This window comes from Rana temporaria, chromosome 4, assembly GCF_905171775.1.
Source record: "Rana temporaria chromosome 4, aRanTem1.1, whole genome shotgun sequence".
Taxonomy (NCBI): Eukaryota; Metazoa; Chordata; class Amphibia; order Anura; family Ranidae; genus Rana; species Rana temporaria.
The window spans coordinates 316,458,485-316,473,537 of NC_053492.1; the positions used below are offsets into that span (position 1 = coordinate 316,458,485).

The 15,053-nt window shown below is 47.6% G+C and overlaps 1 protein-coding gene across 1 annotated transcript in view; it reads right to left on the reverse strand.

Moving 5' to 3' along the window:
• Positions 1-12,963, reverse strand: part of C4H6orf118 (chromosome 4 C6orf118 homolog) — a 219,362-nt gene extending 206,399 nt beyond the window's left edge. Inside the window, exon 1 of the mRNA XM_040350632.1 lies at positions 12,808-12,963. The gene's annotated coding sequence lies outside the window, so the exon portion shown is untranslated. The remainder of the gene's footprint in view (positions 1-12,807) is intronic.
• Positions 12,964-15,053: the final 2,090 nt, after the last annotated feature.

The following is a 15,053-nucleotide window of genomic DNA, read 5'->3' on the forward strand; positions in this document are numbered from 1 at the left end:
TTTGCTGGTGGGTTGCTGGGGTATAAAAGGGCAGTGGTTTCCTCCTGGTAGTAAAGGTAGGATTTGGGTCTTGGAGTGGATTTCCGATAGATTATATAAGTGTTGTACATGGCCAAATTGAATAAGTAAATAGAAACTTTCTTGTACCACTGGTATGATCTTCTTGTGGAAAGGTACGGTTCCAGCATCTGGTCGTTCAAGTCGACACCCCCCATGAACTTATTGTAATCTTGAATACATTTTGGTTTCCAGATTTGCCCATTCCTCCTCCTGATGGTAACAAATGTGTTTTTGTGGATGGTAGAAAGAACGTACACATCCCTTTTGTCCCTCCATTTCACGGCCAGAACTTCCTCATTGCGTAAACTCGCTGTCTCCCCTTTTTTTAATTTTTTGGTGACAAGGCTTTGAGGAAAGCCCTTCCGGTTCGACCGTACGGTGCCGCATGCTGGTGTCTTTTTTCTATAGAGGTTTCGGAACAGGGGCAAACTTGAATAGAAATTGTCCACATACAAATGGTATCCTTTCTCCATTAGTGGGTTTAGGAGTTGCCAAACAATTTTCCCGCTGGTCCCAATGTAGTCTAGACAATTAGGGGGGTGTAGCTGGCTGTCCTTTCTTTCATATACGTTGAAGGCATACGTATATCCTGTGGCTCAGTCACACAATTTATATAGCTTCACCCCATAGCGGGCCCTTTTGGAGGGAATAAATTGTTTTATGCCGAGCCTGCCAGAAAACTTTACAAGTGACTCGTCAACACATATGTTTTGGTCTGGGGTAAACAACTGGGGGAAAATTTGGGAAAAATAATCAAGTAGTGGCAGAATTTTATAAAGTTTGTCAAAATTTGGGTCATCTCGGGGAGGGCACTGGGTATTGTCACTGTAGTGTAGGAATCGCATGATCATTTGATATCTGGACCTGGGCATTTTTGAGGAAAAGATGGGCATGTGATAGATGGGGCGTTTTGACCAATATGATCGTACTTCGTTTTTATAGTTTAGTCCCATAAAAAATACGAGGCCCCAAAAAATGTTGAATTCCTCCACTGTTACGGGTCTCCACTCGAAGGGACGGGCATAATAGGACGTGGGGTGACTGGAAATAAATTGTTCGGCATAAAGATTGGACTGGGAAACAATTGAGGCAAGCATGTCGTCAGTAAAAATTAGATTGAAAAAATCAATCCTGGACTCCTGGCTGGGCAGTGAAAGGGGGAATGTTGGCTTCTCCTGAATTAGGAGGAAGCCACAAGGGGTTCTGAAGGGAATAGGGAAGGCTGGCATGGGACCTACTTGTACGTGACCTTGCTTGCCGAGGTATTGCGGTTCTGGTGGATAAAACACAGGTGCTGGTGGATGGCACCACGGTGCTGGTGGATGGCACTGCCTCCTCAGCAATACGCCTTCGTCTGACGGGCAGACCCTCCTCCTCCTCTTCTTCCACTTCTTCCTCTTCCTCCTCTTCCTCCTCCTCGGATGTCTCTGTTCCACTGCTAACTACCGGCTCCTAGTCAACGTCAGATTCGGCGTCTGAATTTGCGGAGGAATCCGAATTGGGGAGCTCCCCGTTGCTCCCTGGCAGGTGGCACTGATGGCAGATTGCACTGGCAGGTAGCACTGATGGCAGATTGCACTGATGGCAGATGGCACAAGCAGGTGGCAGGGGCAGGTGGCACTGATGGCAGGGGCAGGTGGCACTGATGGCAGGGGCAGGTGGCACTGGCAGGTAGCACTGGCTGATTGCACTGGCAGGTGGCACTGGCTGGTGGCACTGGCTGATTGCACTGGCAGGGACTGTGGGCACTGATTTATGTTTTTCACTCACTGTAACTGTAACACTGTAACTGTAACTGAATTCACTCTCTCTCTCTCCTCACACGCGGTCTGTGTGTGAGGAGAGAAAGCCGGCGATGAGAGATGATCTCATATGTTTACATTTGAGATCATCTCTCATTGGACGGCTAGATCGAGTGCTGAATGGCCGCTGTGATTGGCCATTGAGCACGATCTGTGATTGGCTGTGTCCAAGGGACACGGCCAACACAGTTTTTCACCCGATGCGCGCTCGCGGGGACGCACAGGACGAGGTAAACACAGGACGTCCATCCGGCACTTCAGGTCCGCGCTGCGGACGTCTTTTGTCTATAGCGCGGATCTGAAGTGGTTAAGTAGTGTCGACTTCAAAATAGTCCCTGCACTACTTTGGTCCAACTTCCATGCGAGCTGATGTCCATAGACCTCAATGTTAAACCCTCAGGTAGCATGCAAATCGTACCTGAATAATATAGACATGTTTTCAGTACGATTTCAGTACAACTTTGTAAGCTCAAGCAGCTTTTTAACCCTTGTCCCATCCAATCCTTTTAGCATAGTAGCCCCTCCCAAGCACATTTTTCCACCACACATTCACTTCCTGGTTATTCCCTCAGGAACAATGTGCCAGATCCCCAAACAGCGGCGCAAATTAAGTTAGTCAAAACTTATGTCATTTAAGTTAAGGCACCCTAATTTTGTGTCGTAAGTGCCGTATCCACAGCGCATTTGCGTCCAAAATTGCGCAAGTGTAACTTAAATTCCGAGGCGTAAGGCGGGGTTATTGCAAGTGGGAATGAAGTGGGCGTGCTTCATTGTAATGAGCCGTGACCCCATGCAAATGAAGGGCCGGCCGTACTGCGCATGCACGCACAAATCTGCTGCTCACTGGGTATGTGCAGAACTTGGCTTGGCGCAATCAGTGAGATAGGTAAAAGGCCAAGCGTACTTAGTTTGAGGATCGCCCTGTGTATAAATAGCCCCAGACAAACACACTTCCCTTGCAAAAGTATATCCCTGTGTTCCCCTTCCAAGAGCAAGTTGCTTCTGCTCTGATCGTTTGTTGGTGTGTGTTGGTGAGTTGTGTGTGATAGAAAAGTTTTGGAGGAGTAGTAGATTGTAGTTGGTGTTTGTTTCTGCTAAGTGTATTTTGTGTTTGTTTTTTTCTGAGTGTATTTTCTGTTTGTTTTTTTCTGATTGTATTTTGTGTTTGTTTTTTGTGTGTTTGTTTTTGACTTTGTAGTAGCTGTCTGCTTGTGTGTTTAGATTTTTGTGTGTGTTTCTTCTGTGAGTTTTTTTGTTTGTTTGTTGTGTGATTATTTTTGTTTGTTTGTCCTGTGAGTTTATTCTTGTTGCTGAGTGGTGTCTGTGATGGCACCCAAGCGCAGGAAGCTCAATTTTACTCTGGTAGAGAAGCAAATACTTGCTCGGGCCATCGTCCTATATGGGCGTTATTTGCATGGCTCTGATAGCCGGAACACCTCCCCGGCCCAAAGGAAGGCGATGATTAAAAAAATTACGGATCAGATAAATGCGGCGGGGGGGGGGAGACGAGGACCCCCGCTGGCATCCAAAAGAAGATCATCGATCTTAAGAGCGTGGTCCGTAACAAGGATCAATGCCCATACCACGGGCACTGGAGGAGGGGGACCGTGCCCCATCAGGCTGAGTGAGGAGGAATGGGCAGTGGCCCGGTGTTTCCACCCAGAGCAGGTGGTGGGCCTGCGTGGATATCAATCAGATGTTCCTGTGAGGACAGGTACGTTTTTGGTTTTTCTATCTGGTGATTAGCATGTGTGGGTGGGGGAAGGGAAGATGTGCCAAGTGTGTGGATCCTCCAACCTGTGATTGTTTTGTGTCCTCCACAGATGACCAGGAGGTTGCTGGGCCATCAGGCCAGGCTGCTGCACCACCCCAAGGACAAGAGGCTGCTGATGAGTCCCAAGAAGGGCAGGATTCCCCAGGGGAGGGGAGTGGCCAAACCTCCCCTCATGAGGAGGTTGAGGGGGAGGAGGAGGAGGGGGAGGAGGATGAGGGGGTGGAGGATGAGGGGGTGGAGGAAGAAGATATGCAGATTGGCAGGGAAGTCCTTTTGGCCTCGGATTTGTTGACCCTTGAGGCTACCCCTGAGGCTACCCCTGAGGCTGGCAGCAGTCAGGCCACCCTCAGGGGTAGCCCCTGCCACTCCTACCCCAACAGGCCTCAACCCACAAGGGTCACTCTCTCCCCTCCTCCAGGGCCACAAGCCTCAGCGGCAGGCAGGATGGCGACCCAGGAGACCAGGGGGGTGGCCGAGCGTCTGCCGGCCAGTCTGCAGAAGGACAATGCCCGGCAGACCCGCCATCTGGGTCAGATAAAAGAGACTTTGACCCAGATGGAGCACAGCCTGGGTGCAATGGAGGAGGCAATCAGTGATGGGGCCACAAACTCATTTGCGGTCATCACGTGTGTGACCTGCAGACCGCCACACCAAGCGTGGCCCAGGAGGTGACTGCCCTGACCCAGGCTGTGCAGGACAATACCCGGGTTGGCCAGGCCAATACGGCTGCCCTCACTCTCTGTCTCACAAGGATAGCCGTGGCCTTGGAGGGCAGGCCAGCAGGAGGACAGTCACCAGAGGAGGCTCCTCCTTCCCGTGCTCACCCACCCCCCCATGAAGATACTCCCTCCCCTGCTCACCCCCCCCGGATGATCCTCCTTCCCCTGCTCACACCCCCCCCCCATGAAGATCCTCCGGTTGGCCGTGCCCGTGCCCGTGGGCGGCCCAGGCGTAGCAATCGCCGACGCAATTAATTTTGCAGGGGTACTTTTGTTTTTTTATTTTTATGATTTTGTTTAGTATACTGTAATTATGATTTGTTTCATGTGTGTGAATGATGTGTGAATGTGGGGGGTAGGATTCCTGATTAAATAAGGGTGTCACCCTCAGTTTTGGTGGAGTAGAGATCCCCAGGACCAGGGAGAAGTGATCCCAGGTCCCTGAATGGTGTATGAATGCACAGTGACATAATTGGAGCTGTGGCGGGGCGTTACTGCTCCCAAGTACCATTGGGGGGGTACTTGGATCTAATCCAATTAGATGTGCATGTGATGTGTCTGTGCTAGGGACCACAGTGGGTGTGCATGCATGCATTCTCATTGTGACATAATTAATGTGTGTGTTTACTGTGCAAAGATGCATTCTGCGAGGCGTCTCCTGACTGCTGTTCCCTCAGAAGAGGGGGTACCCTCGGTTACTAAAGTCACTAGTCTAGCTATGCGCATGGATGCCCCTGGCATGTTGGCATACAGATTGTAGTCCAGCAAGTGTGTGTGCTCAGCTCTTCCTTAATGGTATTGCTTTAGCTGACCTTTACACGGCATGTGTAAAATTAGGGCTGCTTTTATAAAGTGTAATTTTACACCATGAAACTAACAGAAGCGCACAGGGCGTAATCTACGGCGCACACACTTAATTTTGTGGATCGCCTTATCTCCCTCATTTGCATCTTTGCCTATCAAAACAGCGGCGTGTCTACCGTAATTTGTGTGCGAAGAAGCGCCGGTGTAATTATTTTAGGTAGGACGGAAAAACCTGATTTTAAGGCGTATCTCGTTTTGAGGATCAGGCGCAAAGATACGCGCGGAGTAAATTTTAATTACGCCGCGTATCTCGAGTTAAGTCGGCGCATCTGCTTTGTGGATCTGGCCCAATGTGCTATAAACAGGTAAAAAAAAAGAGACGTCCTCGATAATGAGCAAATCATTCGATTTATCCGTGAGTGCCCAGCTATTTATGATTTGTGTGACCCAAACTACAAAGACAAGATAAACTACAAAGACAAACTACAAAGACAATATCCCACTGACCACCAATGAAGGGGGCATTCTTCCCACTGATCCCCAATGAAGGGAACATTCTTCCCACTGATCACCAATGAAGGGAACATTCTTCCCACTGATCACCAATGAAGGGGACATTCTTCCCACTGATCCCCAATGAAGGGGACATTCTTCCCACTGATCCCCAATGAAGGGGACATTCTTTCCACTGATCACTAATGTAAGGGACATTCTTCCCACTGATCACCAATGAAGGGAACATTCTTCCCACTGACCACCAATGTAAGGGACATCCTTCCCACTGACCACCAATGTAAGGAGCATTCTTCCCACTGACCACCAATGTAAGGGACATTCTTCCCACTGATCACCAATGTAAGGAGCATTCTTCTCATTGACCACCAATGTAAGGGACATCCTTCCCACTGACCACCAATGTAAGGAGCATTCTTCCCACTGACCACCAATGTAAGGGACATTCTTCCCACTGATCACCAATGTAAGGAGCATTCTTCTCATTGACCACCAATGTAAGGGACATCCTTCCCACTGACCACCAATGTAAGGAGCATTCTTCTTACTGACCACCAATGTAAGGAGCATTCTTCTCACTGACCACCAATGTAAGAAGCATTCTTCTCACTGACCACCAATGTAAGAAGCATTCTTCTCACTGACCACCAATGTAAGGGACATCCTTTCCACTGACCACCAATGTTAGGAGCATTCTTCTCACTGACCACCAATGTAAGTAGCATTCTTCCCACTGACCACCAATGTAAGGAGCATTCTTCTCATTCTTCATTATAGAGGACCCAAAATTGACCCCTATCTTCACGATTGGCAATGATGGGATGTACCCAGTATCGACGTCTTCTTCGCCTCCGCTTCTCCTCCTCTTCTTCCTCATGCACTGCTACTGCTGCAGCAGCAATGACAACTGCGGTGGCAGGAAAAGGAATTGCCTCACACCATGTATGTTTTTATTGGTTAATGCCAAAGTTGTGGCAAAGTCGAAGTTGTACTGATCCCAAATCGCGGCCGCAAAATAGCGGCAAAATTGCTAAGCTAAACTTACCTAACAAAAACACACCCAGCTTCACTGAATATAGTGAGCCAGCACTAAATCTAACTAATCCTAGCACCTATATAGAAGAGTGCCACATAAGGGTGGAACATGTTCCCACTCCTACAGCTGCTCCCCGTTACGCTTACCCTAGTGACAGTAGTGACGCCCATCCGTGTCATTCATTCACAGAGTTATGTGAATGGGACAACTACAGCTTGTAGTTCTCAAAGAACAGGGCTCTGTTGAGCGCTCTAGGTCAGGGGTCCTCAAACGTTTTAAACAGGGGGCCAGTGCAAAAAAACAGGAATGCGCAATACAATATTTAAAATAAAGATCAATTTTAACCACTTCCTTACTGGGCACTTAAACCCCCCTCCTGCCCAGAGGACTTTTTGCGATTCGGCACTGTGTCGCTTTAACTGACAATTGCGCGGTCGTGCGAAGTGGCTCCCAAACAAAATTGACGTCCTTTTTTTCCCACAAATAGAGCTTTATTCTGGTGGTATTTGATCACCTCTGCGGTTTTTAATTTTTGCGCTATAAACAAAAATAGAGCGACAATTATGAAAAAAAAATAAAAATGTTTTACTTGTTCCTATAATAAATAGCTCAATTTTTTTTTTACATTTTTTTTTTATCCTCAGTCTAGGCCGATACGTATTCTACATATTTTTAGTAAAAAAAAATAAAAATATCGCAATAAGCGACTTGTTTGCGCAAAAGTTATAGTGCCTACAAAAAAAGGGACAGAATTATTATTATTTTTTTTTTTTTTTTTACTAGTAATGGAGGCGATCTGCGATTTTTATTGCGACTGCGACATTATGGCGGACACATCGGACACTTTTGACACATTTTTGGCACCATTCACATTTATACTGCGATCAGTGCCGTAAATATGCACTAATTACTGTATAAATGTGACTGGCAGGGAAGGGGTTAACCCTAGGGGGTGAGGAAGGGGTAAAATGTATTCCCTTTATAGTGTTCTAACTGTGTGGGGGAAGGGGGGTGACTGGGGGAGGTGACCGATATGTGTCTCTATGTACAAGAGACACAGATCGGTCTCCTCTCTCCCTGACAGCACGCTGTCTGTGAGAGCCGGCAATGAGAAATGATCTCATATGTAAACATATGAGATCATCTCTCATTGGCCGCACAGATCGCCTAGCAAACGGCCACTCCGATTGGCCGTTCACGGCGATCTGTGATTGGCTGTGTCCAAGGGACACGGCCAGCACAGAAGTTCACCGCTGCACGCTCGGGAGCGCGCGCGGGGAATGCGGAAAGGGGCGGACGTGAAAACACGGCGCCCCAGAGAAGTAGAACCACCCTGCGGCCGCATATAGTCGTACGGCCGTCAGGAAGTGGTTAAAGTGGTTGTAAATACATTTTTATAACTTTATGCTACAGGTAAGCCTATATTAAGGCTTACCTGTAGCTACCCTGGATATCTCCTAAACCTGCACGGTTTAGGAGATATCCCCCTGTGTCTGCATGTGCCGAAGTGATCGGCAAATGCGCACTGAAGCAATGGCACATCGTGCCGCTGCTCCAGTTAGATGTGCATTTGCCGGCGGCTCCCTCGTGTATGCGCGGGAGTGACGTCATCACGACTCCAGCCAATCACAGCACCGGAAGTAAGCTCCGGGAGAGATGTCCGCGGCTGGAGGGGGGGGGTCGAGGACGGCTGCGGGGGCTTTCGATCTAGGGTAAGTCATACATAATGAGCTAGTATGCTATGCATACTAGCTCATTGTGCCTTTGTCTTGCAGGTTGTTTTTTTTAAAGGGTTTAGAACCACTTTAATCAACATAAAACATATTAGTATGTCACAGAATCCCCTCATCACAGAACCCCTCTCCCTCCCTATCACAGATCCCCCCCATCACAGAACCACCTCCCCTCGCCATCACAGATCCCCCCATCAAAAAGCTCCCCATATCAGGTCCCCATCACAAAACCACCATAACAGATCCCCCTCTACCACAGACTCCCCCCATCACAGAGCCCCCCCATCACAAATGGTCTAGTGCTAGAATTAATGCTCATGCTCTAACGCACACGGCGATACCTCACATGTGTGGTTTGAACGACGTTTACATGTGTGGGTGGGACTTACGTGTGTGTTCGCTTCTGAGCGCGAGCTACCGGGAGGCGTTTTAAATATTTCTATTTATTTTTTTACACTTTTTTTTACAATATAAACATTTTGATCACTTTTATTCCTATTACAAGGAATGCAAACATCCTTTGTAATAGGAATCTATCGTGATAGGTCCTCTTTATGGAGAGATGCGGGGTCAATAAGTCTCCACATCTCTCCTCCAGGCTGGAGAGCATGAGCTTGAGAAAAAAAAATCACCAATCTCATGCTTACTGTTTACATCCGGGGCCCAGGCGTGACGCCGTAACGTCACACCTGGGCCTCCGACGGTCATAGAAATCTCTATAGTCGGCATCCGACTCCGGGTCCCCGATGGCACGGGAGAGCCCGGAGAAGCACCAGATGTCGGCAGGAGGGGGCGACGTCGCCTGTAAGAACAATTAAGCGGCGGAACTGCCGATATGATCATTCTTTCTGTGCACAGAATTGCTGGATGAAAATAATGATATCTGAATGACGCCTGTAGCTGCGAGCAGGAAGAGGTTAATAAAGCTTGGCAAATGCCCTGTGTGTGCTAGTTTTCTATTTTTTCCAATACATGAAGTGAAGCTAACTCTGAAGTGCCCCTTTATCCCTGCAGGTGCTGTTAAGGAGTACTCTGATACACATCTATGGAGGCTTTGGAGATGTGCTGAGTACCAAGAAAGTGACATGAGGGCAAACTCAATAGTGTGTACAGGACTGTAAGGTAATCATTTTATTTAGTGATAGCTGCTTTCAATGATGGGGGTTATTTATGAAAGGCAAATCCCCTTTGCACTACAAGTGCAAAGTGCAATTGAAATTGCACCTGGAAGTGCAGTCGCTGTAAATCTGAGGGGTAGATCTGAAATAAGGGGAAGCTCTGCTGATTTTATTATCCAATCATGTGCAAGCTAAAATGCTGTTTTTTATTTTCCTTGCATGTCTCCCTCAGATCTACAGTGCAATTTCAAGTGCACTTTGCACTTGTAGTGCAAAGTGGATTTGCCTTTAGTAAATAACCCCCCTAGTGTATCAAAATGCAGGTCAAATGCTGCATTTTGAAGCAAGTGTAAACAAGGCCTTACAATTTTTTTTGGTTTATTTTTAACCTTGGCAGTATCACAGCTTGTGCACTGGGAGACGCAGTGTTAATAATCTGATCCCAACACATCAGTTTACTTTTTTTCCCCAATATAGTTCTATTCATTACTGATGCAGTGACTCACATTTTAACCTGCTGCACTGCAAAAAAAACTCCTGCATGCATTACTTTTTTTAGCGCACACCACAACACCCAAACAAGTGCCTCCTCATCAGCTGTCTTGCTATGGGGTCACTAAGAGAAGAGGAGGAGCTGAGAGAGCCATTGGGGGACTTTAGAAGAGGAGAAAAGGGGGTCGCTCTGTGCAATACCATTGCATAGAGCAGGTAAGTATAACCTATTTCTTATATAAACCAAAACAAGTGCGCTGTCTCTTTAAATAATCACGTGAAGTGCTAATGTGTAATAAATACTCAATTCATAAATATTGAATGTGCAAATAGTATCACCAATTTTATACGTGCTAAAAATTCATTGACATACATCATAAAGTGTTTAAGTGCATATCATTCCAGAAATCTATAAAGTCCATCCAAATTCATAAAGTGTTAAGCAGACTGGTACCGTGATTTCTTATTTTATATGAGCCAGCACCTCCTTATGTGTCACCACCTCCACCAGTGCAAATCGCTTACCAAAGGGCTAATCCCCAGACTAGGGTCAGGTGACTCCTTAGTGCTACAATGTCTCAGGTATGAATGGGAAGAACCTGTGTTACATTTGATGTTATCCCTCTCACTCTCTCATACTGGTCACTGGAAGTTCAACATGGCATCTCAGAGCAAAGAACTCTGAGGATCTGAAAATAATAGTTTCTTTACATAAAGATGGCCTAGGCCAGGGGTGGCCAACCAGTGGCCCGGGGGCCACATGTGGCCGGCGGAGCCCTCTGATGTGGCCCATGACCCCCTACTCTGGAATAGCGGGTTGGCAAGCCCAGATCACAGGTTGCTGACCTGCCATACATATAATTCCTTTACAGCGCCGGCTTTGCCACAGTGGGAGTCTATTGCAAAGCTTAGCTAACCCGCAGGATAGACACAGGTGCACTACGCTGCACCCGTGGTGTGGGTAAACTGCAGCACATCAGTGTGAAAGCAGTCTTCTTAGCCCCTTTTCACACGATCAGCCTGACCAAATTGGACCCTCAATTCACCTCTACAGAGCGACAGATGTCCATTTATGCTCGCCTACCTCCAATCCAAAAAAACAGAAGGAAATTCGTCCCCTTCCATCTGCACAGATCGCAGCGCCTATAGAGTAGCCGTGACCTGTCATCTGCCCACTCGGCTCATTCTGGCTCACGACTGGTTACCAAGTTGCTTAAGTGGCCCTCGCTATTCAAAAGGTTGGGCACCCCTGACCTAGGCTATAAGAAGATTGCCAAGACCCTGAAACTGAGCTGCAGCCCGGTGGCCAAGACCGGAAAGGTTCCACTCAGAACAGGCCTCGCCATGGTGACCAAAGAGGTTGAGTGCACATGCTCAGCATCATATCCAGAGGTTGTCTTTGTTGCTTCCTGATTGGCTGGGAAAAGCAGGAAAACAATAGAGCCTTAGGTTCTAATCATGCGCTTCAAAAAAAAAAAAACTTGAAATCCATGGGCCAGATTTACAGAAGAAGTACGCCGGAGTATCTGCTGATACTCCGACGTACTTTCAAATTTGCCGCGTCGTATCTTTAGTTTGAATTCTCAAACCAAGATACGACGGCTTCTGGCTTCGATCCGACAGGCGTACGGCTTTGTACGCCTTCGGATCGTAGGTGCAATACTTCGGCGCCCGCTTGGTGGAGTTCACGTCGTTTTCCGCGTCGGGTATGCTAATTAGCTGTTTACAGCGATCCACGAAGGTACGCGCGTTCGTCGCATTCTCTTACGTCGTCGCTAGTCGGCTTTTCCCGGCGTATAGTTACGGCTGCTATTTAATGGCTTATATTTAGACTTGCCATGTTAAAGTATGGCCGTCGTTCCCGCGTCGAATTTTAATTTTTTTTTTTTTTGCGTAAGTCGTCCGGGAATAGGAAAGGACGTAACGCACGTCGCCGTTCAAAAAATTACATCGGTGCGACGTCATTTCGCGCAAAGCACAGCGGGAAATTACAAAACGGAGCATGCGCAGTACGTTCGGCGCGGGAACGCGCCTAATTTAAATGATTTGAATTAGGCGGGCTTGCACCGGACGGATTTACGATACGCCGCCGCAAGTTTACAGGCAAGTGCTTTGTGAATCAAGCACTTGCCTGTAAAACTTGCGGCGGTGTAACGTAAATGCAATACGTTACGCCGCCGGAATTCTACATGAATCCGGCCCCATGCATCCAGATCCCTGCTTGTAGATTAGGGGCTGGGTGCATTGATCAGGGGGGCAGCGCCCCTGTGCCCCTAATGGAGCGGCCACTACTGGAAGTGACCACAAGGGTCTCTCCCGTTATAAAAATCCTGCCTGTCAGCGTTTTTTAGAGATATACCTTTAATACTGATTTGAGACTTTGTTCATAACCAGTGTGTTGCGACAACAAATGCAAAATCTCAACTTTTCCCGCAATGCACAAAAAAAAAAAAAACACTACCATACATACGCCAAAATCCACAATGTCGCAGTCCAATTATTAAAATGTGCGTTTTTATCGGACACATTAATTTCAAGCGTGCATTCTGTCGCACCACTGCAGTGTGGCCGGAGCCTGAGGGTTTGGCTGTAAAAATTGAAAATAATAAAAATACTGCATTGACTGCGTGCATAGCTTGATCTGTAAACACATGTTGCAATATTTGTCGGTAAGTTCCCCGATTTGGAGGCGCTATTCCCTTCACACAGAACACATACTTTCTAATACAGTGACATGAGAAGGAGATATAACTGACCCCGGTGCCTCCGGTGCCTCCGTGTGATAGGAGTTCTCCTCCGGGAAATCACAGTCCGCACTTATTCCAGAGCCGTGCCTCGTCATCCGTTGTCAGGGTGATCAAACAAACACTTCCTCAGCACCGGTAGGTGGCGCTCTTCTCGTGTCTACAGGCGCTGATGTGCCCGCGCGTGATAATGACTTTCTAGTGTATATATACAGGTGGAAGACTCAGTACCGTTCACGTGAGCCATGGACGTCTCTGCTTTCTCCTTTGTAAATGAGAAGCAGAAAATACTTTTCGCTTTTTTTTTTAGTGTTTTTTTTTCAGAGGAACTTCACCCAGGTTTGAAGAAGTAGAAGTCAGCAGCTACATTTAGGGGCTCATTCATACTTGCTTTAGGGCTCCTTCACGTCCGACCACGTGATGCTGAATGGTGCTTTTAGTGCTGCCAATTACTTTCAATGGGTTGCCCTGCACCTATAAAATGTGCAAAAATAGTGCAGGTTTCATTTTAAAACCGTACAGTACCATGCGTTTTGGTGGCCACAAAAGTACATGTGCTTGCCAGATAGATGCATGGGGGTGCCATTTAAATGGAATGGCACCTGCGTACCTTCATAGATGGCAGCACTTTTTCATGTGGTGCGGAAAGAATTTTGCTAATTTAGCTGACAATATCCTGTGCGCTACCACACTAATCAAAATGTGAAAATATAACGTATAATAAAATATAAAAATGTTTATGAGTGTTGCAGCTCAATCATTGATGTTTTCCCACATCAAATTAATATTAATTCAGCATATGTTGACGTTTTATGTTTATGTTGAAAATGCGCAATTTTGCTTGCATTCTCACACCAATTAAAGTGCAGTCCACATTTGGTTTGCTCTTCTGATAGCATTCAACAGGCAGAGAGGAGCAGGGCCGGTGCTACCACTAGGCAAACTAGGCAGCCGCCTAGGGTGCCCTGCTGCCTAGGGCGCCCGGCCACTTGTGTTCCTACTCTCTTCTCTCTGCAGTAAGCAACTAAGTCTCAGCATCAGCTCTGTTCACACATAGTGTCAGTGCCTGTATCCTGACTCCCGAATGAATGGAAGCAAGCAAACAATTATTGATGGACATTGGTAGGCTACATTTGATGGGCGCCGGTGAGGCTACATTTGATGGGCGCTGGTGAGGCTGCATTTGATGGGCGCTGGTGAGGCTGCATTTGATAGGCACTGGTGAAGCTGCATTTGATGGGCGCTGGTGAGGCTGCATTTGATGGGCGCTGGTGAGGCTACATTTGATGGGCGCTGGTAAGGCTACATTTGATGGGCGCTGGTGAGGCTACATTTGATAGGCGCTGGTGGGGCTGCATTTGATGGGCTCTTTAATAAAGAGGTGGGGGTCTACATGGGCAGGGGGAAGGGGTGGAGTCAGGGGTGGAGCCAGGGAGCGACAAAAGGAGGTTTTGCCTAGAGTGTCAAAAAACCTTGCACCAGCCCTAGAGAGGAGGCATTGTATTGCCTCCTCACTGCCGGATTTAACCCCTTGAACCCCATACTAGCACCCTACAACCTCATGCATTGTAATAGTGGGTATAATTCCTGTTGTGGCTCTGAAGCATTGCAGCTGTGGCATGTGTACATCCCTGGTTACTGTCTCTGCAGCCAAAGGGGGAGCAGTTGGGGGGGCTCGGGAAAAATGCAGTTCAACTGAATCCCTTAACTAGGGTGACCAGACATCCCCACTTTCAGGGGACAGTCCCCTGATTGAGGACACTGACCCCAGGCCAAGTCTGTCCCTGGTTTTGTCCCCAGATTGGATTTAATAGGGGGCATAATTTCAAAGACAGTCAGTGCAGAATTAAAAAAAAAAATTTGAATTACACCCCACCCGCTACGCCGTGCCTTCTAGCATAAGGGGGGTTGTATTTTTCCCATTATCTGTGCCCCTTTCTGATGATCATGTGCTGGTCGGAAGGAGGGAATATTTCTTCAGTTTCAGGCGCCCATCCAGCTCCACTCGCATGTTCTTCTGCCTTGGCTCAAATCCTGGCCAGACACCTGCCTATCTCCTTGCCTTCCCTGGAGGAGTGATCTTCCTCCGCTCCCCATCCAGTAGTAGCCGGGGCCCGAAGAGTGAGATTTGAGAGACTGTGAGGCGGGCGGCGAGTCGCTGATTGCCGCCATTACTAGTAAAGAAAAAATATGTCCCCGGATTTCATTTAAAAAATCTGGTCACCTTACCCTTAACCTCTAATACAAACCCATAGTGT